This window comes from Mustela putorius, unplaced genomic scaffold (assembly GCF_011764305.1).
Source record: "Mustela putorius furo isolate JIRA1106 unplaced genomic scaffold, ASM1176430v1.1 tig00003932_pilon_pilon_pilon:0A:0A, whole genome shotgun sequence".
In the NCBI taxonomy this organism is placed as follows: domain Eukaryota; kingdom Metazoa; phylum Chordata; class Mammalia; order Carnivora; family Mustelidae; genus Mustela; species Mustela putorius.
Window position 1 is genome coordinate 7,701,109 of NW_025422077.1, and position 27,948 is coordinate 7,729,056.

Consider the following 27,948-nt stretch of genomic DNA (forward strand, 5'->3'; position numbering starts at 1 on the left):
CCTTCCTCCCCTACCTTTTTTCTGCCATATCCATAATCTCTATCCTCATTTCCTTTTGGCTCTGTCGTAACTTATGTGAAGTCATGCCAGCTCTGAGCAGCTTTCTCCAGCAGGAATCCATTGCTTCGGGCTTGATGGCTTTCATGGCTTTTTCTTTAACAATGATGGCATCTCCAATGGTGTAATTCTTCCAGATCTTTTTGATTTCTCCTTCCCAGGGTTCTTTCCTATAACTTTGGGAATACTTTCCATAGAGTAATGTGTGTAATGAGTCTTAAAAGTCCTTATGGCCCCTGATCTAGAGGCTGAATTAGAGATGTTGTGTTTGGGGGCAAGTAGACCATTCCGACGCCTTTGGTGTTGAACTCATGGGGTTATGGAGAGGGGCACTGTCCACTATCAAAGGAACTTTATTTAAAAAAAATTTTTTTTCAGACGAACTTTATTTTATTTTTTTTAAAGATTTTATTTATTTATTTGACAGAGAGAAATCACAAGTAGATGGAGAGGCAGGCAGAGAGAGAGAGGGAAGCAGGCTCCCTGCTGAGCAGAGAGCCCAATGTGGGACTCGATCCCAGGACCCTGAGATCATGACCCCAGCCGAAGGCAGCGGCTTAACCCACTGAGCCACCCAGGCGCCCTGAACTTTATTTTATTTTATTTTTTAAATATTTTATTTGTTTATTCATTTGTCAGAGAGAGAGACAGACAGAGTGCACAAGCAGGCAGAGGCAGAGAGAGAAGCAGGCTCTCCACCGAGGAGCCCAATGTGGGACTTGATCCCAGGACCCCAGGATCATGACCTGAGCCAAAGGCAATGGCTTAACCAACTGAGCCACCCAGGCGTCCCTCAGACAAAATTTAAAAGGCAGTCACTTATTACTAAGGTACTTCCTGACTTCAGGGACAAAGTATTGATGGAACTAAGCCCGAAAAAAAGGGTTCTTCTTGTACAACCAAAAGACCGACACAGCTGGTGTTTATCTTTTCCCTTCAAGGCTAGGGGTCCACAGCTTCATAGATGAAGGCAGTCCTCATATTAAACCCAACTGCATTTGCACAAAACAAGAACATTAGCCTATCCTTCCTGCCTTAAATTCCGGTCCTTGCTTCTCTTCCTTGCTAATATATACCTTTGTGGCATTTCTGCCTTTCATCTGCATTAAAAACCCATTCAGGGTATGCCTGGGTGGTTCAGTCGGTGAAGCATCTGCTTTCAGCTCAGGTCATCATCTCGGGATTGAGTCCTTCATCGGGCTCCTTTCTCAGCAGGGAGACTGCTTCTCCCTCTGCCTGCCGCTCCCCCTGCTTGTGCTCTCTCCACCACCCCCCAACAAACAAACAAACAAATAAATAAATAAAATCTTCAAAAAATTATATTAAGGGGTGCCTGAGGGGCGGGGGGCTCAGTGGGTTAAGCCTCTGCCTTCTGTTCAGTTCATGATCTCAGAGTCCTGAGATAGAGCCCCGCATCAGGCTCCCTGCTCAGCAGAGAGACTGCTTCCCCCTCTCTCTGCCTGGATCTCTGCCTACTTTTGATCTCTGTCGATAAAATAAAATCTTTTTTTAAAATTATATTTAAAAAACCCATTCAGGAAGATCTTTCTCCTCAATGATTTTCTTAATGTGTCTGGGAACTTATCTGGTGCCTCTTGGTTGGCAGAAGATACTTCTCCTGTTAACTTGAGATTATTTAAGACAAACTTCTTTCTAAAATCAAACCATCCTTTTCTGGCATTAAATTCTTCAGCTTTGGGGCGCCTGGGGTGGCTCAGTTGGTTAAGCGACTGCCTTCGGCTCAGGTCATGATCTCGGAGTCCCCGGATGGAGTCCCAGGATTAAGTCCCGAATCGGGCTCCCAGCTCCATGGGGAATCCGCTTCTCCCTCTGACCGTCTCAGCCCTCATGCTCTCTCTCAATCTCTCTCAAACAAATAAATGAAATCTTTAAAAGTATATATATTCAAAAAAATTATTTAGCTTTGGATCACTTGCCTTCCTTTTGCTTCAAGTTGTCGTAGCAGGACTCGATTTATCTTAAATGAAGTTAGAGGTGGTCGGTATGCCTTTTTTTTTTTTAAAGATTTTATTTATTTATTTGACACAGAAAGAGAGTGATCACAAGTAGGCAGAGAGAGAGGGAGGGAAGCAGGCTCCCTGCTGAGTGGGGAGCCCAATGAAGGGCTTGATCCCAGAACCCTGAGATCATGACCTGAGCCGAAGGCAGAGGCTTAACCACTGAGCCACTTGGGCACCCTCGGTATGCTTTTCTTACAACAATCCTGCACCCAGATAAAAGCTGCATTCTTGGGGGGCCTAGGAGTTGAAGTCTGTTAAGAGTCTGACTCTTGATTTTAGCTCAGGTCATGATCTCAGGGGCATGGGATCAAGTCTCAGCGTGGACCCTGCTTGAGCTTCTCCCTCTCCTTCTGCCCTTCCCCCTCCCTGCTCCCCCTCCACTCACCACGCAGTTTGCACATTCTCAATAGGAGAGAAAAGATATTTTAGCAAGGAGTGCAAGGTTTCCATGCCTGCTGGCGTAGCTGTGGCAATGGCGTCACAATTTTTTTTTTAACCATGGTCCTTTGCTGGATTCGTTTACTTGAAACCACTCACAACCATAGATCTAAAGATCACCATCTCCAGGACGTATCAAGCAATTCGACTTTTTTCTTGTAAGGTCAGGACCTCTTGGGAGCACTTCCCACATCGCCAGTAGTCCTTCTTATGGATTCCATGGCATTATCTAAAGTATTGCCCTAAACATGGGGCACCTGGGTGGCTCAGTGGGTTAAGCCTCTGCCTTCGGCTTGGGTCATGATCCCAGGGTCCTGGGATCGAGCCCCACATCGGGCTCTCTGCTCCGTAGGGAGCCTGCTTCCTCCTCTCTCTCTGCTTCGCCTCTCTGCCTACTTGTGATCTCTCTCTGTCAAATGAATAAATAAAATTTTTTTAAAAAATCTTATAAAGTATTGCCCTAAACATTATGAAAAACATGCAAGACCTGTGAGTGATCGCTTTTTACTGCAACACACGGTTTCCTGGCGAGATGAGCTGCCCACATGGAGATAATTGGCATTACAGGGCTTTTCAGAGGATACTTGCGACACTTGAGCTCCCTGCAAGAGCAGCAGGAGGCGGCTACAAAATGATCAGTGTGATGTAATATGCACTACAGTTAGTTTCAAGCAGTTATGATTTAATACTACCTCTCTGTGTAGTATGAAACTGAGTGAAGGTGGAACTCCCATTGGGGAGTGAAGGCCCATTTGAGAGATGGTGAAGTATTAGAAATCCTAGGGAAGAGTATGGAGCTCCTTCGGACGGAGGGACTTAGCGCTGCTCATCATCATCCCCAGACACGGCCTGACAGAAACATATGTTGGATGGATGAATTTTTTAAAAAGGAATGATTGAACCATAGGAGCTACTTCAAATTCTTATTCAGGAAAATGACTTAAAGAAAGTGGTGCTTCTAGAACATTCGCCTGGCACAGCAGAGTAGGAGAGAGTGAAGAGAGGGCCCCCCCTTGGGAAGTGTGGTGTCACATGGAAAAGCCCAAAATCACCCCCAGAAAGAGCCAAAGATGACGCCAGGGACCAGAGGGATGGCGGGGTGTTTGTGAGAGAGGAGGGTGTTTGAGGACCGTCGTCTTAGGAGAAGGTGAAATCCGGGGTGGGGGAAGGGAGAGCATGAGGACGGAGAGGCAGGCCCCGGTCCATTCACAGAAGAGTGCATCAAAGCTGCCTGCTCTCCTGTGTGGAAGACGGTAGGCAGAATCCCGCGTGAAACGTTCCCACTCAGCTTGCCGTCCTCTTTTAAGCTAATTTCCCCTGCAATTCTGAAGCAATACCAACTCTTTAAACAACCAAATCAGCAAAGTGTGCCCGTGACTTATTTCCATAAGTGTCTGGTGTCCCCACCTTCTCTGTGATCCAGCTGACGAAAGCTACTGTTTTATGTTTTGTGCGTGTTAAGGGGGCAAGGGTGAACCTCGCCTGCTTCTGAGCTGGGGGGTATGATACTCTTGATGAGGTCCCGAAAAGGCAGCAGGAAGCTGTGCTAGGAGGAGGAATGATGTTTGCTCTGAGATTGTATCCACCACCCCCCCGGGAAAGCTGGGGTGATGCAGCCAATAAATGAAAGGGTTAAACCCTCCGTTGGCCTGTCTCTGGATCCCCCATCCATGGAGAGTTTTAGAAATAGAGCAGAGTTTTGTCTGGAAAACCTTAGGACCTGTCCGAAGGCTGGCATATATTCAGATGACTCTGTTGAAACACGGCTGTTACATACAAATAAAAGTCACATTATCATAGAGTTTGTGGGGCATCCAACTCTCTTTGTCAGAAGGATAATAAGGGTTCACAGAATTTCTGAGGGCGGTGGCAGCAGCATGTGGATCAATTGGGAACATCCAGGCCAGTGATGGATGATGGTGGCTTCTACCAACATGGCAGCCCGGATGGTGGAGAAATCGGGGTATTTCTGGAATATATTTTGCAGTAGAACCAATAAATCTTATTTCTTGGTTGGATGGGATTGGGCAGTGGTATTAACAGAGCAAACAGAAAACTCCAGAATGACTGGTTTCTGTTTTGTTTGTTTTTTGCCCTGAAAGACAGGTAGATGAGGGTACCTCTGAGATGGCAATGACTGGGGCAGGAACCAGTTTGGGAAGAATATAATAATTGTGGGGCGCCTGGGTGGCTCAGTGGGTTAAGGCCTCTGCCTTCGGCTTAGGTCATGATCCCAGGTCGTGGGATCGAGCCCCACATCAGACTCTCTGCTCGGCAGGGAGCCTGCTTCCTCCTCTCTCTCTCTCTGCCTGCCTCTCTGCCTACTTGTGATCTCTGTCTGTCAAATAAATAAATAAAATATAAAAAAAAAAAAAAGAATATAAATAATTCTGCTCTGGAGATGTTAGGTTTGAGATGTCTGTTACTGACCTCAGAGAAGTTTCTGAGCAGGCAACCAGACATACACTCAGGGGAATTCAGGGCTGGAGACTCAAATTTGGGAGATGAAGTTTTGCAAATCTCCTGGCTCTTCCTCAGACGTTAGAAGGGGCGAGAGGGGGTAGAAATGCTTCTTGCTTCAGAGAAATGAGTAACTGGGATGCCTGGATGGCTGAGACGGTTAAGCGTCTGCCTTTGACTCAGGTCATGATCCCAGTGTCCTGGGATCACCCTAAGTCGGGCTCCCTGCTCGGCAGGGAGTCTGCTTCTCCCTCTCCTTCTACTGCTCCCCCTGCTTGAGTTCTTTCACTCTCTGTCAAATAAATAAGTAAAATCTTTAAAAAAGAGAGAGAGAAAGGAAGAACTGAAGTCCATTTGCTCATTCACATTGTCATTCATTCTTCAAATTATTTATTCAGTTCTTTTCAGTGCTAGATAATGTTAAAGTCTGTGAGTACAGTGTGATTCGATGAGCACAGACAGAGGCAATCCTCACCCTCATTGAGTCTGACACCTAGACAGCACCGCGAATGTAATCTGAGCCTCCAACGTAAGTTCAAATTTTCTAATAGCCACGTTAAGAAAGCAAAAAGAAATAGATGAAGTTGGGATGCCTGGGTGGCTCAGTGGGCTAAGCTTCTGCCTTCAGCTCAGGTCGTGACCCCAGGGTCCTGGGATTGAGCCCCGCATTGAGCCCCGCATCTGGCTCTCTGCTCGGCAGGGGGCCTGCTTCCTCCTCTCTCTCTGCCTGCTTCTCTGCCTACTTGTGATCTCTGTCAAAATAAATAAATAAAATCTTTAAAAAAAAAAATAGATGAAGTTCATTTTAAGAATGAATGTTACTTGGGGCGCCTGGGTGGCTCAGTGGGTTAAGCCGCTGACTTCGGCTCAGGTCATGATCTCAGGTCCTGGGATCGAGTCCCACATCGGGCTCTCTGCTCGGCGGGGAGCCTGCTTCCTCCTCTCTCTCTGCCTGCCTCTCTGCCTACTTGTGATCTCTCTCTGTCAAATAAATAAATAAAATCTTTAAAAAAAAAAAAAAAAAGAATGAATGTTACTTAACTCAAGATGTCCCAAATAATGTCATTCCAACATGTAATCAATATAAAAATGATTAATAAAATATCATACATTCTTTTTTTTAAATTTGGTTTTCAAAATCCACTGCATATTTTATACCTAGAGCGTGTACCAATTAAGAGGAACCCCACGCTCCGAAGACTCAGTAGCCACTTACAGCCCAGATCTAGAAGGTACTGTGCAACTTTGCTCCTTGATGTTTAAAGCCCTCCCTTCTGCCTACTGGCCTTCTCTGGATGCCAGGGACCATCTGAAGCTCCAGGATGCCATCAAATAGTGAGGCTGAAACTGGGGATCACAATACCAGAGCGTGTCCCCCAAAGGGCCAGCAATGGCAGCCTGATGGTACAGGTACCATCGAGACAGAGATCAGTATCCAGCGAACTCCAGCCACACCTGGATTAATTGTTGACGCACTGGATGGAGGATAATTGCTGTGTGCTTTTAAAATGAGACCATCGCCACCAGGGTAAATATGTGTAATAGCTGGGTTTAAAAAAAAAAAAGAGTTGATTTTCAGTAAAAGTAAATCAAGCTGTTTAAATCCCAGGGTCTCCCCCAGACAGCTCCCTTTGTCTTGTTTCCCTGCCATGTGGTAGTGACTCTACTAAGGCAGGCTGGGACAGTCTGGGGTCCCTGAGAAGCAGCAGCCAAAGATTTGCTTCGGGAGCTGGGGAAGGGTGGGTTGGCCATCAGACGGCACTGCAAGTGTGACCTCGAGTGGAGGAGGGGAGGGAAGGTGGACTGGACACTTCCTCGGTTTCCGTGCACTCAGGAAAGAGCCTCATTGTGGCAATGTGGTCATTGGTGGGGTGCAGCCTGTCGGAAGGGTGGCCTCAGCAAGGCAGAGATTGTAGAGCAGAGCGCAGCCAGCAGGCGCCCTGGGCCAGTCATGCCCCCGAGGAGCTGGAGGTCTGCAACCTCAGGGCCCCTGTAGGCCCACATTCAGGCTCTCTCTTGAATGAGTGGTGCAGGCCCAGCTTGGCTCATACAGGGGGCAAGTCCATGTGACATGGTGGAATGTGCTCGAGAGCTGGCACTTCGGTTCTGGGCGGTTGAGCCCCAAGTCCCTGACTGTCACTAGCCTTGTGACCTTAGGTGAGTCACCTAACCTCTCAGAGCCTTGGTTTCTTGATTTTAAAGTAACACCTATCTTGGGGCACCAGGGTGGCTCAGTCATTAGGTGTCTGCCTTTGGCTCAGGTCATGGTCCTGGGGTTCCATGAGCCCGCATCAGGCTCCCTGCTCGGCAGGAAGCCTGTTTCTCCCTCTTCTACCTCCCCTGCTTGTGTTCCCTCTCTTGCTGTGTCTCTCTCTGTCAAATAAATAAATAAAATCTTTAAAAAATAATAATAAATAAAGTAAAACCTATCTCACAGCATGGTGAGGAATGAAATGAGCACACATGGTATAAAGTGCTTTGTACGATGTTACAAATGTGTGTGTTTGTAGCAAAATCAACAAAGCGCAGTTATTAAAGACCAATTACAGAAAATCTGGAATTTTGCCATCAGAAAGTCTGTGGCAATAATGAGCATTTGCTCATCTTTGTGGTCATGTTTGTGCAACACTGTGTCCTCTTCCAGGATTCAGATTCTAAAGGGCCTTATCACTTACTAGATGTCAGTTTCTAGATTATGTGCTCTATGCAGATATTTATAAAAAATTTTAAAAGGCACAAGAATCAGGAGAGATAAAGAGGATTTTCAGAAAGACTTAACATTTCATAAAAGAGGGCTATTCTGCTCCCAAATAATTCATGGTTGATGATAATTTATGTTAAATCAATGGTAGCAGCTCACTGTTTCCCTGTTTTCCTTTTCTGCCTTCGAGGATCAGAAGCATTTTCCTGTGAATGCAAAGCTGTTTTAGTTAAAGGATGTCCCTCAGTTTATATTTTTGGCAAATACTGAGGTTTGAAAGGCAGGACAGACGCCTCTGAGATACTGTAGGGCATAAAATGACGGGTCCAAGCAGTAGCTCAGACCCCTCCTCCAGAGACTCAGACTCTGGATCACTCGTTTTGTGCAGGATTCTAGTAGATGGAGTATGGAAAGCTGGAAGAACAAAGCTGGAAAGACTCCATGGATTAATTTCTAAGTAGTTGAAGGATCTAGAAGGTGTAGATTTCATTCTGAAAAAAAGAAGGGGGTGGGTGGTGGGGGTTGGAAGTAGCTAATCTGATGTTAGACCCAGGGTTCTAATGTTAGCTCTGGGGTTGTGGGTAAGTGAAATGAGGTGTTGGACTGGTAGGAACCGGGTAGCCAAGGGTGGAGGCTGAACTATACCAAGTGATTCAGCCCAGTAACAATGTACTCGACTATGAAGAAACAGGTCACTCCACCCAAGGACACCTCCAGACAGAAGACACCCCAACCAGGCTGCTTGTCTCCCTGCTGATCTCAGTGAAGTGCTTTGTTTCATCTTGCCACCACCCAAAGATTAAAGGTGGTGATTTCTCCTTCAAAGGCAACCCTAAAGTTATAGCTTTCCCAACTTCTCCTTCCTTCTGACCATGCGAACTCTTCTATTTCACCGCAGTCCTGCTTCCATGGGTAGTTCAAAGAGCACCTGACTACAGCAAGAGGGAACAAACTAGACCCAGACAGAGGGGGTCTAACTAAGCCAGGGCTTTTGAAAGTGAGGTCCACCAACCCCACCCTGCATCAGGGTCACCTGGAGAGCTCATGAAGGAGGCTTTGTCACACTGGGTGTTGTACGTAAGTGATAAGTCACTAAATTGTGCTCCTGAAACCAATATTACACTACAGGTGAACTAACTAGAATTTAAATAAAAATTTGGAAGTGGGGGGACAGAAAGCTTCCTAGGATTTGCAAATAAGAAGCAAGATGAAAGAAAATATCAGTCAACCAGCATCAAAGTTACTAGCTAACAATAGTAAAAATAAAAATAACATTACTTCTATTATCATTAAAAAATGCAAATCATATATCTGATAAGGGGTTAATATCCAAAATACATGAAGAATTCATACAACTCACTTGCAAAACAACAAATAATCAATTAAAAACCAGGCAGAGGGGACGCCTGGGTGGCTCAGTTGGTTAAGCAGCTGCCTTCAGCTCAGGTCATGATCCCAGCGTCCTGGGATCGAGTCCCACATCGGGCTCCTTGCTCCGCAGGGAGCCTGCTTCTCCCTCTGACTCTGCCTGCCATTCTGTCTGCCTGTGCTCGCTCTCGCTCTCGCTTGCTCTCTGACAAATAAATAAATAAAATCCTTAAAAAAAAAAAAAAAAAAAAAAAAAAAAAAAAAAAAAAAAAAAAACCAGGCAGAGGATCTGAATAGACATTTTTCTAAAGAAGCCATTCGGATGGCCAACAGGCACATGAAAAGTTGCTCCACATCCCTCATCATCAGGAAAATGCAAATCTGACTCTTAAATACAGTGAACAAACTGATGGTTGCCAGAGGGAATGCAGGTGGAAAAAAGGGTAAGATAGGTGAAGGAGATGAAGTACCAACTTCCAGTTATGAAATAAATAAGTCACAGAAATGACAAGCACAATGTGGGGAATATAGTCAATAATATTGTGATTCTGCTATACAGTAACAGATGGTAACTACACTTATCCTCGTGAGCATTGAGTAATTATAGAATTTTTGAATTGATATGTTGTACACCTGACACTAATACAATATTTTATGTTAATTTTATGTCAATAAAAAAAAATGAAAAAATAAAAAGAAGAAGAAAGGAGGAGGAGGCTTCACCAGTCCCACCCAGACCTACTTATTCGGAATGCCTGGGTATGGAATGCAGACCTGTATTGTTCCACACATAGACTAATTTGGACCCACACCTACACTAATTTTACCCCAAGTGATTCTTTGCACACGCAAGTGTGAGTACCAATTAGATGATGTCTAAGCTCTCAGATCACAAAATCCTGTGGCTTCATGACCCTGGTTTGAGAGAATTTATCTTGTTTTTCAGTTATTTACAGTTTTAAAGTTTTAAGCTCCTTTTTCCCTTGGGTATTTTCTCTGTACCTTCTCTTTGATTAGTCAGAGATCTGTTTTTTAAGGCTTAGCAAATTATTTTAAAATAATGTACATAGCACATTACATGCAAGACTCTCTGTGTTGCATGGCGGACGGGATACTTGCAAAAACATACGAGGTCCCTGCCCTGAAGGAGGCCAGAGGAGGAACTAAGATCACGTGGAACCAACTTTGCTGCACAGCTGAGGTCAATCCCAGGGCCGACAATTCATGAGGCCCCCCTTTTGATTGGTCAGTACTTGGTCATGCCAGTTGATAAATATTCTGAATATCCATTCTGGCAATAAACAAACTTCTTCAAGATTTGAGAGGAGGATGATATTACAACCAGCTTGGGCAATGAGGGGAGCTCCACAGAGAAAGAGGCAATTGAAGAAGACCTTCAAGGATGGATAAGATTTCAATGGGAAGACGACATTCCAGTAGAAGAAACAGTATGAGAAAAGGCATAGGTGTAGGGAATTGTAAGGTGTGATCATGAGATTGAATTTGGAGTGAGCAGAGAGAGGCTTAAAAGGAAACAGGAAACATGGATGGTGTATCAGTTATCTAGTGTGGCATGACCCACCACTCCAAAACCTAAAGGTTTAAAACAACGACAATCTCTTTATCTTGTTCAGGATTCTCCAACACGGCTTTGTCCCATCAGTGTCAGCTTCACTGGGGCTGGAGGATGCACTTTCAAGATGGCTCCCTCACATGGCCGGAAAGTTGGAGGTGGCTATCTGTTCTTCTTTATGTGGGCTTCTCTATAGCTTGGGCTTCCTCACAGTAGTTGGGTTGTAAAAGCAAACATTCCAAGAGAGCTGGGTGGAAGATCTCTCACCTTTTATGACCTTTTTTGGGGGAGTCATAGTATCACTTCTGCTGTGGTCACAAGCCCACCCAAATTCAAAGAGTAGGAACAAAGACCACAACGCTCAACCGCAGGAGTGCCGAAGTCTTTGTAAGAAGAGAATTCGGGAAGGGAGTTGTTGTTGCTGTAGCCAATGTTAGAAAATCAGAGTGAACAGAAACTCCAATAAGGCATTAAATAGTAATATCAAGTGCTTTTTAAAAATATAGATGATTTCATTGCATATATCACAACAACTTTCCAAGTAAGCAAAGCAAATAGTATGCTTTTTTGCAGATGAAAAAAGACATTCAGAAGTTGTGGGAAAGTGGATGTGCCAGGAGTTTAATGAAGCTTTAACTTCAGAGCCCCTACTTGGCACTGATACCTTCTTCCAAAGTCCTAGGAGGGGCCCAGAATTGTGGCCTCATAGTCATACATTTGATAAATGTTCAGAGGTAAGATATACTAACTGCAATTGGTTAAATCTGCCCAACTTCTCACTTCAACCTCCCCTCCATCACATTGTTCCTTGTGTCAGGTGTCAACAGAGTGGATATCGGCATTTGGAGATCTAATTAAGGAGAAATCAAATTGTGGATAGATTTATTTTTGTTGGAGTAGGATAGATTGATGTATTTTTCAGGAACTTCAACATATGGTTATGGTATTACTGGGAATCCCAAAGTAGAATGACCTTCAGGGATACTCCTAGAGCTTACTGGCGAAACTGAAGTCCAGGATGTGAGGTTATATGGTGATATGACTATGCCCTGTGGTATCTGGGATCAGAATGAAAATACATGGGTAGTGGCAGAAAATGTTAAAATGTACATAACCAGAAGCTTGTCTGTGGAGAATGTTTCTGACCAGGACATCATTGCTATACCTTTCCAAAGGCAGAAGACAATGCAAGGAAACCAGAAAACATTATAATATAAGTATTAATTAAGAGAGAGGGTCTGGGGGTGCCTAGGTGTCTCAGCTGTTCAGCGTCTGCCTTCAGTTCAGGTCATGATCCCATGGTCCTGGGATTGAGCCCTGCATCGGTCTCCCTGCAGGAAGCCTGCTTCTTCCTCTCCCACTCCCTCTGCTTGTGTTCCCTCTCTCGCTGTTTCTTTCTCCGTGTCAAATAAATAAATAAAATCTTGGGGGGGGGGGAAAAAGGAAGGAAGGAAGGATGGATGGATGGATGGATGGATGGAAGGAAGGAAAAAAGGAAAAAGAAAGAAATAAAGTTTGTCCTGCAAGTCTTTGAAAGGAACACTGGCTCTCAGAGCTGCTGACAGGTAAGAAGTGATGCCTGGAATTGGTTTGCAGGAGGTGGAAGAGAAATAAGGCCACCTAGTTGTCATCATAAAGAGGAACCTATGGAGAAGAGGAATGGGGTCACCATCATTATCAACCAGTAACAAAAAGCACTCATGATTTTAAAAAAAAAAAAGCTTTATTTATTTGAGAAAGAATGAGAGTGAACATGAGAGGGGTAAGGGTCAGAGGGAGAAACAGACTCCCTGCTGAGCAGGGAGCTGGATGTGGAGCTTGATCCCAGAAATCCAGGATCTTGACCTGAGCCGAAGGCAGTTGCTTAACCAACTGAGCCACCCAGGAGCACTACAAAGTAGCATCTTTTACATGACACGGTGGGGATACTGGAGTACAGAAGGTGACCACTAGGCAGACACACTAAATTGGACCCAGTTTCTGACATGTATGATACAAGGTAATATCAAATGAAGCTAACTCAGGCTAGCCTATTGGGTGAAACCAACAACAGAAGGAAAAGTAAACTTACACGATGTGGCAACTGTGCCTACATTACTCATTGCCACATAATACTTGTCACTTGAGATGGACTATAGGTGTCACCAGGGCAGGAATTCGAGAGGAAATATGATCCTAAGAATCACGTCCAAAGCGGGCTGGGGTAGGGAGGTTATTCCCACACCGTGCTCCAAATAGTATTCCGGGGGGGGGGGGGTTCGGCTCATGATGGAATTCCAGTGTATGAGGGGAAAGAACTTTGAGTGTGTTTGAGGAGTGATCTGAAACCCATAATGATAACAGTTGCTATCACATTTTTAGACACCAGTGTCAAACCAGAAAAAAAGAGATTAGGTAAAATAACTTTGAATCCTGAGGATGCTTTGAAAGAGAAACAATCTTTGATGTGGCTGTTAAAGGTCACAGGACCCAAGATATTATCAGACATGGTGGGGTTGGGATCAGATGGGTCAGGTTGAAGAGTGGTGAAACCTGAAGGAGAATATAAGAGTTCATACATGTCAGATGAAGACTGCGGATCTAGTACTAGGCAAAGGGGACATGTCCACAAAGAGATAGGCGGTGGGAAGGGGTTGGGAGGAACTGAAACATACTCTGAGCATTACTGGTGGTACTGACCTCCTCAGAAAACAAAAAATAACCTCCTGTGTTTCCTTTGCTACTACCTCTGGCAACAGCCTAGTTCCCAGCACATTTATGTCTCCAATGAATGGATGAATGGGCAGTACCCACTGACTTTTTTGCCACCTGCTTCCTCCCAGCCTGGGTTCCAGCGGTCACTACACCAAGTGCAGAGTTTCTTCCGAGTTCCCTCAGTCTTTTCCCTCCTCAGCAACCCTGAGCACAGTAGACCTCTCCCTCCTTGGGAAAAATCCCTTCTCTATTTTGTGACTTCTGTGATCTGTGTTATTGTCTTTTGTTGTTGTTGTTATCTCTCCCTCAGCTCCTTTGTTTGGTCTTTCAACAGCTTCTCTCCCATCTCATGTTACCCAGATGGAGGCACCTCCAGGTATCAATCTGGGTCCTCTGGTCTTCTCTCTTTATATTGGGCTCTAGATATTTTTTTTTCTCAAATAAATACAATTATTATAGCAGTCTCCAAATCTGCATATCCAGAGTCAACCTTTCTGTCCAAGTTTCTAGTAACTAGTCCTCAATGCATTACCATCATTTCAAACTCAAAAATCCAAAACTTAACTCATCATCTAGCTCCTAAAACTAACTCCCTCCCTCGCTTCCTAATTTCTGGTCATCATACTTCTCCAATGCTTCCAAATATGTGTCTTCGGCCTTATCTTTTCCTTTGTTTCCTACATCAGCCACCACATCCCATGGACTCATCTTTGCCATGTTTGTAAATTCATCCTCACCTGTCTCTCCTTTTCCCAAAAATCCCAGGGGCCCTCATCACATGTCTCCAAGGATATAGCCCACAAGCTGTTTTTCTCTCAATTATCATCTGGAATCATTTGGCAGCAGGGACAGTAGCAGGAATACCATGTGTCAAACACTTGCTGTACATTAAGTACTTCAGCAGAAGCTTTAAATACATGACCCCTCCTTCTGCGCCTGGGTGGTTCAGTCAGTTGGGCGTCCGCCTGAGGCTCAGGTCATGATCCTGGAGTTCCAGGATCAAGTCCTGCATCAGGCTCCCTGCTCATCAGGGAGTCTGCTTCTCTCTCTGACCCTCTCTCTTCTTGTGCGCTCTCTCTCTCTTCCTCAAATAAGTAAAATCTTAAAAAAAAAAAAAAAAAAAAAAAAAAACACTAAAATACATGACCTCCCTTAAGAATGGGTGCTACTGCCAAACACATTTTACAAGTGATAGACTGAGCCTCAGCAAGTTCACCTGTCTCCCAGAGTCCTTCAGCTAACATGGAGTATGACCTTGAACTCATATCTTGTCTAATTCCAAAGTCGCCATGCTATGTATGCGCTAAAATATCTCCAGCTGTCTCCTGTTACTTCCTGGGTCAAGTCCCACACCTCTGTTCAATATCCAGTGTCTCCACAACTGGACTTCACCAAGCTGTCTAGTTGACTGCGTTCTGCTCTCCAGGGTGGTACCCTTCTTCTTAACTACCCCCACCTTCCTATGTAGTGGGTGGAGCACAGACATTGAATCACAATTCTGACATTTAGTACTCTTACTTGTAAAATACCCATCTCATAATCCCAGATTGCTGTGAGGATTAGATATAATGAACATACAGGGCATGGCATGGTGCAAGGAATGTAACAGGTACATAATAGATAAGACCCACTGTTGACGGGTGGTATCCCTTCTGCCTCTGTGCCTTTGTTCATGATCCTACCCATATATAATGCGTGTCCTTCCTATTGGTCTAACCCAACAGTTCTTAAAGACCAAATCCCACCTTTATGAAACTCTGCTCTACTCCAGCAAACACTGATCTCTCCCCTCTACATTTGTGAATACACTTTTTGTACACACGAGATGACTAGTATTATATACAATCTTATTCTCCAGTGGTTTCCTGCAAATGAGACTCACATGTGACTTGTGCACTCCCTTGTATTTCTTCTGTTCTCATCTTCTTTCTGTTCCCATCACAAAGGTCCTGGAGTGTACCTGGAGTGTACAAAGGCCTTGGCAAAGTGTACTGGAGTGATTCGTTTATCGATTGATGGAGAAATTTAAACTTTCGGAGAAGCGTGAGAGAAAAGACAGCAAATTGGGTATTATCTTGTTTGATTTGATTTAGCGCTCGGTTTATCCTGTAAGATAAGGCCTGGACCAGGAGAAGTGGTTCAGAAAAACAGCTGATAACATCTATGGTCTAGGGAAAGAGAAACAGTAGATCTCTATATTACTGAGCTCTTACTTTGAAGAAATGACTTGAGATAGATTTTCGGGGAATGGTAGAGAAAGAGACACAGTTGAGAGTGAGAATCAGTAGCCTGGTAATAGTGAAAGGAGGATCCAAGACATTCTTTTTTCTTTTCTTTTTTTTTAAGTAACAGAAAAATACAGGAAATACATTTCAACAGAAAATCCAGAGGTTACATTACAGAAGTAAGACTGTGACTGACCTCAAGAGTAAGAGGAGAAGCCTTAAATGAGCTCAGGGACCCAGTAAATTGGGTCGTGGGAAGCCAGAAGCTTTGCCTAACTAGCTACTAATGAAGGAAATTAGATAACCATGTTATTTTGAAAGAAACCAGATTATGTTTATTGAGTGATCTGAAAGAAATGAAGGGGTTAGATACGGATGCTTTGTGTTGGTTTCTGAGGCTCTGACCCACCAGAGAGTCATTTTGCCTTATTCATGGAATTGCCAAGATGGGCGGCCATCTTGACAAGCTTATGAGGTTTGATGGGTGGGAATGGCCAGCAGCAAAAATAAGTTAAAAGGAGAGAATGTGCTGATGACTTTGAACCCCTTCTAATTCTGTTGAGATGTAACTACATTAGTTAGAGTGAAGACAGAGTAAGCAGCAGGAGTGTCGTTAAGTCACATGGAAAGCACCATCTTTGACTGTGCCAAGCAGCAAGGCTGTTTACTCCAAAGACTGCAGCATGTAAGTTCTTCAAGGTAAAGGAGAAGAGGGATATGTCAGCCAGGTTGGCTAACTGTATCCAACCGTCCCAGAATTCCAGTGATTCGCCTCACATCCAGTCGGGTGGTAGGCATATGGCATTTCCCATGATGATTCACGGACATGGCTTCTTTCATGCAGTTCTACCATCAACACAGGATTTCAAAATCACCTTGGTATCATCTAGTCGGCAGATGGGGGAGTGGGGCAGAATTTCCTTAGCCCCTCAGGGCCAGTATAACCTCCATTATATTCCATTTATGAGTGCGGATTATATGTTTTCACACAGATGTTACAGTGATTGGGAAATTAATTCCACTGTGTTCTCAGGAGGATGAAAGAGGCTGGGTGAAAGAGTCAACCTCTTTAGAGAAAAAATATAGTATTGGGCTGGGTAAAAAGTAAACCAGGTAATAATTCATATTTTTCTGTCCATCAGCATACCTTTAAATGTGGGATGATTTAACTTTCTATTTCAAACAGCTGTTTTGGACTGTGAATACTCAAAAAGCATAGGGGTTCCATATGCTTTTTGGTAAAACATATGAGTAAATGAAGAGGGCAAGAATAAATTTTTGAATGCACGTGTTATTAAATCAGTGACGCTTCTACAGCAATATGGCGGAAGCTAATTTTGCCTCACCAAGAAACAAAGAAAACGTAAAACTCTATGAAGCAGAAATGAGAACGGAACTATGAAAATTGATCAGAGACAAAAATTATAGAGCATTGAAATAGTTGAAATCCAGTGACCTTAATGTTCCATAATCGCATTGGTGGGGGGCCTTTCATTTTAAAGGTTATTTTTCTAGTTTTAGGTCTCCTAAACACTTTCGGACTGAAGGAAATTATTATGACTTGCATGCAAGTAACTTAATTTACAAAGCTCAGGGAATTTTCCAGAAGCATCAAAGGTAGATTTGAAGGTAAACACACCTGACCAGTATGATACAGCTTATAGAGATAGGGAAGGTCATTCTGAAGCAACAGCATGAGGGATAGGAGTTGGAAATAGACTAGAACTTTTTATCTGTGGGATGATTCTCAGACTCTCCTGGAAGACACATAGATCTACTTAAAGTTAGTCCAAGAACCATGCTTTCTCCTTACAGAGTCCTTGGGTAACAGAAAAGATGTCTCCATTCTAATTTCAGCTCTACAGCAGACAGAGGTCGTCTAGTTTAACGCCCATTTTAACTTGAGGGAAATTCCTCAGAGAGGGAAAATGATTTGCTTAAGGTCACAGATGAAGTAGATAGTCTAATTCCACTCCAAAAGGACACAGGAGCAAACCCATGGATGTGTTGAAACCGAGGCTGTTTGGATGCAAAATATCACAGGTGCTTTGACAGAATGCGGGATGGGCAGTAAGAAAGAAGGAGGCCCCTCATTCCTGAAGCAGTGGGTGAAGAAAGAGTCTATAGTCAGGTGGGTGAGGCCTGGAGCTGGGGGTTGCAAGCAGCCTTCAAGTGCTCAGAAAAGAAGAGGGCGAAGAACTGCTTTCTGGAATCTGTCTGTTTCATTATAGGAGGAAAAGACATTATAGGAGGAAATGACACTATGGGTCAGTTCAAGCCCCAGAGATGGGGCCAGGCTGGGTGCCAAGGCCACCAAAAACCGAACTGGAATTCAGAATAAGGCTGGCCTCCCTCCCTGTGGCCTGGAGACTAGAGCAGGCAATAGATCTGGGCCCGAGGAGGGAGTGGGCCCGAGGGAATACCCAGCTAGAGATGAAGGCAGGAAGAGAGGGCTGGGACTATGGCAAGTGCTTCTGGATGCTGCCAGGTGTGACAGACAGCAAAGTCCCTCAGGAGTCACCTGAGCCCAGATATTGTGACCAGGCCACCGGACTCGTTTGGGCTGGTGGTTTCTTTTCAAGCCCCACGAGGTATGCAGGAGGGTAGAGACACTTCTGTGTTGGGTCTGTGGCATTCAGGGCTGGCTCTGGGGCTGGGGGTATGAGAGGGTCAGGAGGCTGGAAGTGGATTAGGAAGCAAGGACCCCAGAAGCAGGGAAAATTGAGTAGAAATGAGGACCAGACCCAGCAACTCTGTGTCCCCGAGGTCTCAGATGGGTCTTCTAAAGACCTTAGGATCGCCACTCAGTGTTGTCACTTAGTAGTTTGCTTGACCCTGGGCAAATTTCCTGTCCTTGCTAGCTTGTAGCTTCTTCCTTTCATTTAAAAAAATATATATTTATTTATTTATTAGACAGAGATCACAAGTAGGCAGAGAGGCAGGCAGAGAGAGAGGAGGAAGCAGGCTCCCTGCTGAGCAGAGAGCCCCATGTGGGGGTTTGATCCCAGGACCCTGGAATCATGACCTGAACCAAAGACAGAGGCTTTAACCCACTGAGCCACCCCAGGCTCCCCAAGCTTCTTCCTTTCAAAGGGTCAAATAACACAGCTGGTAAGTAGGGACATGGAATCTCAGCCAGCTGGTGATGGTCCGAAATTCACTCTGTGCCTAAGGCCCAGCTGCTGGAGCATCACAGGGGCTGCGTGAGGCTTGGGGAAGGGCGCTGGGCGGTGGGAGCTGTATCCTTCCCAGTCACCTTTCCTCTGGGGCAAAAACCCATTCTCCCAGATTTTCCCTCACAGGTCCATGATCCATTTCCTCCTCATCTGATCAAGTCTGGGGGGTGGACAAAGGCCGTGAAGAAAGAACCGCCTACCTAAATAATGTGACAGCCTATACCATTCAGGTAACATCACTCACAGTGAGATGTACTAAATCCTTCCATGGCCTTCCATTGCCGGCTTCCGTGTGAGATACAAGTATCACCACTGCTACCAACCCTGTCACCTTGCTTCTATTATTAGCCCCGATTGATGGATGATGTCACTGAGGTGCACCCAGAATCACCCAAAGTTCTGGAATCAGAATTTGAACTCAGGAAGCCTGTGCTTTTGAACCACCAGACCACACAGTCCTTCTCTCCTGGATTAAGCTACTAGATTATGAACAAGTAGCAAGAGAGGGAAGAGAAGGAATTTTTCATGGGAAGAACTGATAGCTGGAGTTTTGGGGGAGAGGGAGATGAAAAGAATTGAACTGGAGAAAAAAAAAAAACAGTTTTTGTGGGGACAAGAGAGAGTAAAAGTTGTCTGAGGAATAAGATGAAGTCTTCAAAGCTGGTTTTATTCATGTGTCGTCATATACCGATAAACTAGGCCTTCATCGAGAAGCAGGAAGGAAACACGGTATCAGGCTCCAGGAGACTCAGGCTAAAACCAGATGTTTGGACACCTCTAAAGTCTAGTTTGGTGACAAGAGAGGTTTCTGACAGAGTGTGGAAATCACTGCCTAAAATAGATCCTTGGACCAAAGGTCACAGAATTACAGGAGGGCTTCAGCAAAGACACGGGGGTGGGGGTCTCTCTCTCTCTCACTCTCCTAGGATGCTTCCTGTCTCTGCGCAGAGCAGGGATGGAGGGGGGTTTCTGAGTCATGATGAAGAAACTCAAACTCCACTCATCCAGGTCAGGCTCCTTCCCTTAATTCTAGCCAAGATCAGACAAGAACAACAAAAAAACCTAGGGTCAGTGACTAGGGGCAGAGAGGGCATGTAGAAATGAGGCCCCTGGGGACTTTTTTACATTGCAAAGCCCTGAAATTATTCTCAGTTTTGCTCTGTTGTAAGAGGAGCCACAAGTTAGCAACCATCTCTTGGTGGAGAGGTGCGAGCCCAGAAGTCTACTAACCTCTGCCCAATATTTTCAGATCAGCTTTGTGAGTCTCTAGAAGACATTCCTTATCCTATGGAAGTAGGCAGAGGGACAAGATAATTATTCAAAAGTTATTGCAGGACTGTTTTTATTTTAAAAAAATTTTTTTTAAAGATTTTATTTATTCAACAGAGAGAGAGAGACAGCAAGAGAGCAAACACAAGCAGGGGGAGTGGGAGAGGGAGAAGCAGGCTTCCCGCCAAGCAGAGAGTCTGGTGTGGGGCTTCAATCCCAGGACCCTGGGAGCATGACCTGAGCCCAAGGCAGATGCTTAACCAACTGACAAACCAGGTGCCCCCAGGACTGTTTTTAAAGGAAGAAAATCCAGGTACCAGAAAAGCAGAGCTCTTAGTCTTTTGAACACTGATGTAAACTATGATTGTGATGGACAAGAGTGACCAGGATTAACAGGGTAACTGAGGTCCACAGGCTTCTAGAAGCCAGAAAGAACAACACATAACAAGGAAAAGAGAAGAATGGCTGACTGAGCAGGAATAACAGGTCTCATTTCTTCAGTTTTGCCCTCTACCCCACCTCCTAGCTCAGCACGGCTAGACCTGCTCCTCTCTATGATGACCACGGATGAGTTTACACCAAGGGAGAAAGCCTCAGCCTGAGCTAGTATTGCGTTTCATAATCGCTTCCCTTCTTCCACTTAGGTTTTTTCCCAAATCTAGAAATAGCATACTTGGGACGCCTGGGTGGCTCGGTCGGTTAAGCAATCTGCCTTCGGCTCAAGTCATGATCCCAGGGTCCTGGGATCAAGTCCCACATCAGGCTCCTTGCTCACCGGGGAGCCTGCTTCTTCCTCTGCTCTGCCCCCGCCCCCCTCCCTGCTCTCTCTCTCTCAAATAAAAACATCAACTCTTTAAAAAAAAATAGCATACTCATTGAAAAAGATTCAGAAAATACAGAAAGGGTCAAAACAGAAAATCCCTTGGAATCTCAGTATGTGTTATCCTTTGCCCTAAGAGTAAGGGGTCATTTGTCTTGTTCATCAAGCTCTATTCCCCAGATCCAGAGTAAGCGGCACATAGTTGGTGTCCAATACAACACCTTTTTTTGGTGTGACTCATCAACCTATGTTTTAAAATTGAATCAATCCATATACAGAGATTACATCTTAATATCTAATTACACATTATCCACTATTTCAAAGCATACTTTTTCAGGTAAACATGTACATATAATTTTCTCCTGTGCATTCTTATTGTGGTAAAACACACATAACATAAAATTTATGATTTTAACCATTTTCAAGTATACATTTCAGTGGCAGGAAGTTCATTCACAATTTGTACAACCATGGCCACTGTCCATTTCCAGAATTTTTTTCTCATCTCAAACAGAAACTCTGTCTCCATTAAACTAATGGAGACTAACACTAACTCCCTAATCTTTCCTCACCCAGTACCTGATAACCTCTTTTAGCTTTATCTTTTGGCATTTACACATTCTAGGTACCTCATATAAATGAAATATTTTTATTTTTAAGATTTTTAAAAATTATTTATTTATTTGACACAGAGAAAGAGATAGCAAGAGCAGGAACACAAGCAGGGGGAGTGGGAGAGGGAAAGCAGGCTTCCTGCTGAGCAGGGAGCCTGATGTGGAGCTCGATCCCAGGACCCTGGAATCATGATCCAAGCCGAAGGCAGACGCCCAATGACTGAGTCACCCCAGCACCTCACATATAAATGAAATCTTACAGTATTTGACACTTTGCTTCTGGTTTATTTCATTTAGCATAACATTTTCAGTGTTCTTTCACGCTGGAGCATGTTAAGTCTGAATACTATTCCATTGTATGTATATTCTGCATTTTGTTTATCCATTCATCTATTGATGGACATTTGGGTTTTCCCAGTATTTATTGTTTTGCAACTCCTTTTTTCACTTTATAATTTCTCACTCATGGCAATCTCTTTTTGTGTATAATATTTCTATATATATGTTATATATTATATATACTCAATATGTTATATATTCTCACAAATATAAGAATATAACAAATAGTGATAATTATCACATATATTTATCCATTTTATGATTTTATTTGACAATTTCCCTATGAGTGCACAAGAGATGACCTAATCATTCTCCTGTATTTGAACATTAGGTTACCTCAGACTTTTGCCATGGCAAGTAAGGCAGAAACCTCCTTGGACATGAAGGTCTGTCCAAGTGTGTGATGAACATTACTGTTTCTCAGTAATAGATCTCTGGAAGGCAAATTACCATGACAGTTATGTTATCTAAACTTCTCGATGTTTTCTTTCCAATTTGCTTCTCATATGGTTTTCTGGAAAGGTGCATGGGTCTTCTAGTTGTGAATGAGAAAGTTAATTGTCCCCTGTCTACACGGAGTGTTATCACACCAAATGTCTTTGCTAATGTTATTGATGAGAAAATTGTAATCTTATTGACTGAAGTTGCATTTAGTGGGTTACGGGACCTCGCTCGGGCAATCTAATATGTCCGTGTCCCTCAGAGCAGCTCTTGTGACTTGGGCGGTGGAGAAGTCTGTAACAGTGGGGGTGGGGGCAGGAAAGGGGAAATGTGAGGGCACAGGTGGAGAGTGGGGGAGTGGGGACCAGTTAGCTGGAAGTAGGAGGATGGGGGGCTCTGATAAGTTAGACTCTACCTGCATTTATAATGTACTGAGTCCTAGCTCAGCTCTCTGCTACAACCTCGGTCACCACAAGCAGAATCTTCTCGGTTTCTCAGGCTAACAGGCCGGCTGCACTAATCTGCAGTCCCAAATGATTTCTACATGGCTTGCCATGAAAAGGTGTTATTATTTGCACTTTTTTTTTTTTACGATTTTATTTATTTACTTGACAGACAGAGATCACAAGTAGGCAGAGAGGCAGGCAGAGACAGAGAGGAAGGGAAGCAGGCTCCCTGCTGAGCAGAGAGCCGCAATGTGGGGGCCTCGATCCCAGGACCCCGAGGCCATGACCTGAGCCGAAGGCAGAGGCTTAACCCACTGAGCCACCCAGGTGACCCTTATTATTTCCTTTTTGCAGATGAAAAAAATCCAGCCTCTAATAACTTAAGGAACTTTTCAAGGAAACACAAGTGTTAAGTAGCCCGTCTGGGATTTGATGTACCTCACTATAAACCTACGCTTTTCCTTCTACATTCATTTTTTTTTTTAAAGATTTTTTTTTTTTAAAGATTTTTATTTATTTGAGACAGAAAGCGAAAGAGAGAACACGAGAAGGGTGAGGGGCAGAGGAAGAAGCAGACTCCCTGCTGAGCAGGGAGCCTGATGCAGGGCTCGATCCTGGGACTCTGAGATCATGACCTGAGCCAAAACTCAACTGACTGAACTACCTGGGGGCCCACCCCACCCCCAGCCCCGGCCACCAACATTCACTTTTTTTTTTTTTTTTAAAGATTTTATTTATTTATTTGACAGACAGAGATCACAAGTAGGCAGAAAGGCAGGTCGAGAGAGAGGAGGAAGCAGGCTCCCCGCTGAGCAGAGAGCCCGATGCGGGGCTCCATCCCAGGACTCTGGGATCATGACCTGAGCCGAAGGCAGAGGCTTTAACCCACTGAGCCACCCAGGCATCCCCCAACATTCACTTTTAAAAAGCTTCACAAACTTGACAAGTGCTGTAAATTTATACCAGGAACATAGAAAAGAATGTTTATTTTACTCGGATGTACCTTTTTAACAGCATTTTTATATAGATCAAAGAGGTTCCCAAGTGAATTGATAAGTAGAATTTTCTATTTTTAATGTTCAGATTTTAATAGCACAGTAGAATGCAGCAAACACACCAGAACCTAATCTCTGCTCTGCTGCTTGCTGTTTATTAGCTGTTCGACTTCGATAGATCCCTTCCTCGCTCCCAGCTTCAGTGGCTATGATATCCAATCCCCAGAGTGGTCGTGAAGTTAAATGTGACAATATATGTAACTGAATCTAGCAACGTAGGGGCATGCATTTTAGGTGGCCAATAAGAAATTCTACAGGTCATGGTGAGATGGCAGTTGGCAAAAGGGAACAAACTGGGGACAATTCATGAACAAAGGAACTAATGCATTTATTGCTAGTCTATATCTCTAAGGGAAAGGAAGATACATTTCTTTAACTTTTTATTGAAGTCTAACACAAATACAGAAAAGCGAGCAAATCGCCGTAAGTCTCAGTGAACTACCCCAAGTAATCCCACTCATGTGATCACCTCCAGGACAAGAAATGGAACATAACCAGCGACTCGGAGCCCTCTTGGTTTCCCCTCCTCATCATTTCCCTTTCAGTCTTTCCCAGTGGTAACCGAGTGTTGTTTAAACCAATGGGCAGAGTTTTGCCCATTTTCTATGAATGAAACTTGGCCCCTATCTCAGACCATATATAAACATAAAGCACCTAAAAAGTATGATGACTCTCATAGGCATAATTTTCAGTGGTGGGGGGGAAGAGCCATTCAGGAAAGAATATCATTTACATAAAGTTGAGTCTTTTGAGTAACAAATTCTTAAGGTAGCCATATTGGTCAATCTTTTCCCTTACAGTAATACTTTGTGACTTAAGACTTCCCGTCAATTAATCTCTGATAAAGAAGAGGAGAAAACATCACAGGGGAAAAAAGAGTGTATTCAATAAATGGTGCTGGGAAAATTGGACAGCTACATGCAAAAGACTGAAACTGGACCCCCATCTTACACTATCTATAAAAATAAATTCAAAATGGATGAAAGACTTGAATGTAAGACCTGAAACCACAGAACTCCTTAAAGAAAACACAGGCAGTAAACTCTTTGACAACTCTCTCAGTGATGATTTGTTTTTAATTTCCAAAATAAAAAATCAACAAGAGGGACTATGTCAAACTAAAAAGCCTCTGCACAGCAAAGGAAACCATCAACAAAATGAAAAGGCGTCCTACTGAATGGGAGAAGATATTTGCTAATCATATCTGATAAGGGATTAATATTCCAAATATATAAAGAACTCTTAAAACCCAATTCATTCCACTAAAGTAGCAAACCAACAATGTGATTAAAAAATGGACAGGGGCGCCTGGGTGGCTCAGTGGGTTAAGCCGCTGCCTTCGGCTCAGGTCATGATCTCAGGGTCCTGGGATCAAGTCCCACATCGGGCTCTCTGCTCAGCAGGGAGCCTGCTTCCCTCTCTCTCTCTCTGCCTGCCTCTCCGACTACTTGTGATTTCTCTCTGTCAAATAAATAAATAAAATCTTTAAAAAAAAAAATGGACAGAAGAACTAAATAGATATTTTTCCAAAGAAGACATCCAGATGGCCAAGAGACACGAGAAAAGATGTTCAACATCCCTAATTGTCAGGGAAATGCCAATCAAAACCACAATGAGATATCTCCTCACACCTGTTAGAAGGGCTAACATCAAAAAGGCAAGAAATGACCGGAGTTGGAGAACATGTGGAGGAAAGGGAAAGACATTGTGCACTGGTGGTGGGAACGTTAACTGGTGCAGCCACTATGGACCCAGTATGGAGGTTCCTCAAAAAGTCAAGAGGAGAACTACCACATGACCCAGGAATTTCACTTCTGGATATTTATCCAAAGAAAACAAAAACCCTAATTCAAAAAGATATCTACGCCCCCATGTTCACTGCAACATTATTTACAATAGCCAAGATAAGGAGACAAGGTAAGTGCTTATTGACAGATGAATAAAGAAGAAAGATGGGGGAGATATATGTAGAATGGAATATCACTCAGCCATAAATAAGAACAAGATCTTGCCATTTGCAACATTGTAGATGGGCCTTGAAGGCATTTATGCTAAGAAATAAGTCAGAAAAGACAAAATACCATATAATTTCACTTACATGCAGAATCTAAAATAAACAAATCAAAACAAAACAAAATAAAATCAGAAAAAGCCAAGCTCATAAGTACAGAGAAGACTGGTTGCCAGAAATTTAAATTTAATCAAATCTAACAGTTTATTTGTAGATTCTTTCGGATAGTCTATGTACATCACCAAATTATCAGTAGGAGTGGTTTTTATCCTTGTGTTCATATTCTTATACTTGTTTTCTTTATCTTGCTTATCAAATTGGCTGGACATTTTTGTCTCACTCTCAATTCCAGAGGGAATGTTTTAAACATTTAATCATGCTTGTGTAAGATTATTTATAGGCGCATTTTAGTAGATTCAGGAAGTTTTATTTATATTCGCTAGAGGTTCTAAACACAAATATACATTGGATTTTGGCAAGTTCTTTTTCAGCATTTATCTAGAAGGTAGTATGATGTTTTCCCCTTCATTCTGTTAATGTGACAAATTTCATAAATCTTAAACCATTCTCTCTTTGTTCCAAGCATGATGGGTTTATTTTTTAAAATTATTTAATTTATTTATTTCAGAGAGAGGGGGACAGGGAGCACGAGCAGGGGCAGGGGCAGAGGGAGAGGCAGACTCTCCGCTGAGCAGGGAGCCTGATGTGAGGCTCAATCCCGGGATCATGACCAGAGACAAAGACAAACCGGCTGAGCCACCCAGGTGCCCCCGTGATGGATTTACTTCATTTTACTCTACTATAAAACCAAAGATTCCATTACAGCACAGAGACCATTATATCTCTAAAGGTCTTGAGGAAGTGGCAGGGCACATGCAAGACATGAAGTACAAACTGGAGGATTGGGTCAGTTCCTTCACCACATGTCACTGCACTGTCACTGAGGCATGCCTGTAAACACACCAGACTGAAACGTCCCACAGACTTGACAACTTCCAGGCATGCCTTCAAGTGCCGACCTTCCGGTCTGTAGACTTCAGTGTGGGGAAGATAACCATTCTTTGGAAGAATAAAAAGTTCACGCTTCTGAAATGTCACAGAAGAATTTTAAGGTCAAAACACAGCAGGTTCATTTCTCTTCATCTCCAGGGATGTTTTTACTCAAAACCACATTAACTCACAAAACAAACTGAGGGTTGCTGGGGGGAGGGGGGTCAGGAGAGGGTGGTGGGGTTATGGACATTGGGGAGAGTATGTGCTATGGTGAGTACTGTGAAGTGTGTAAACTTGGCGATTCACAGACCTGTACCCCTGGGGATAAAAATATATGTTTATAAAAAATAAAAAATAAAAATAAAAAACCCACATTAAGCTTTCCAGTTTGACTCTCACCCCAACATTTTGACCTCCTGCATTGATGTTCTTTCCATCAATTAAAGCTGATGGGGTCAGTTTGACTTGTGGTTGGCAGTTGGGGTATCACCCAGTCCAATCACTCTGGGATTATTTGCTTTAGCAGATAAAGGAGTTCTACAAGCCAGTGTGTAATTAGCAGTAACATCAAAACAGGTATTGGTGTCAGCTATGTGAGCAAGGCTCATTGGTGATCCGATCTTCTCATTTTAAGCTCCCGGTAGATACAACCTCCAAGTTCAGTGCCATCATTTACTTGAGGGTGTAGCTGGAGGTCTGCAGCCTGGTAACCCATGGTAAAAATATTTTGTGACTGTTTAGACTTAGCTCTGTGAAAACTCATCTGAGAGCCAGGAAGCCAACTTTCAAAGGCTAACACAGCTCAACCATAAATGTTTGATCCAGAAAAATCTATATCAACATTACTGTCAAGATGGAAACAATCTTATTTATAGGGGACTTCAATTTCCCACTATTCTTTCCTGTATTCAGTACAAATATGGTATCAAGAGTCAGTTTCAACCCTTCAACCAACTTATTCTATAAAGACATTTCTGGCCCAAGGGTGCCATCTCTTTCATTTTTGGTTGAAAAGAAGTCCCTAGTTACAGATCTTACATTTGGTCTCTAGGTTGTCTGATGCTTTGCCTATATCTGTGGAAGCATTACCGGAAGTAGAACATTCTACCCCACTACAAGATTGGGTTCTTAGATCTACTTACTATACCAAACCCAAATCCTCTGTTGAAGACATCCTTTGCCACCATTTCTAGCTCACAGTAAGTCAATGTGTTATGTGTATCTCCAGCCAGAGGACCTGTTTCCAT

The 27,948-nt window shown here is 43.6% G+C and overlaps 1 pseudogene; it reads right to left on the minus strand.

The window, feature by feature from the left end:
• Positions 1-10: 10 nt before the first annotated feature.
• Positions 11-27,948, minus strand: LOC101675731 (annotated as a pseudogene).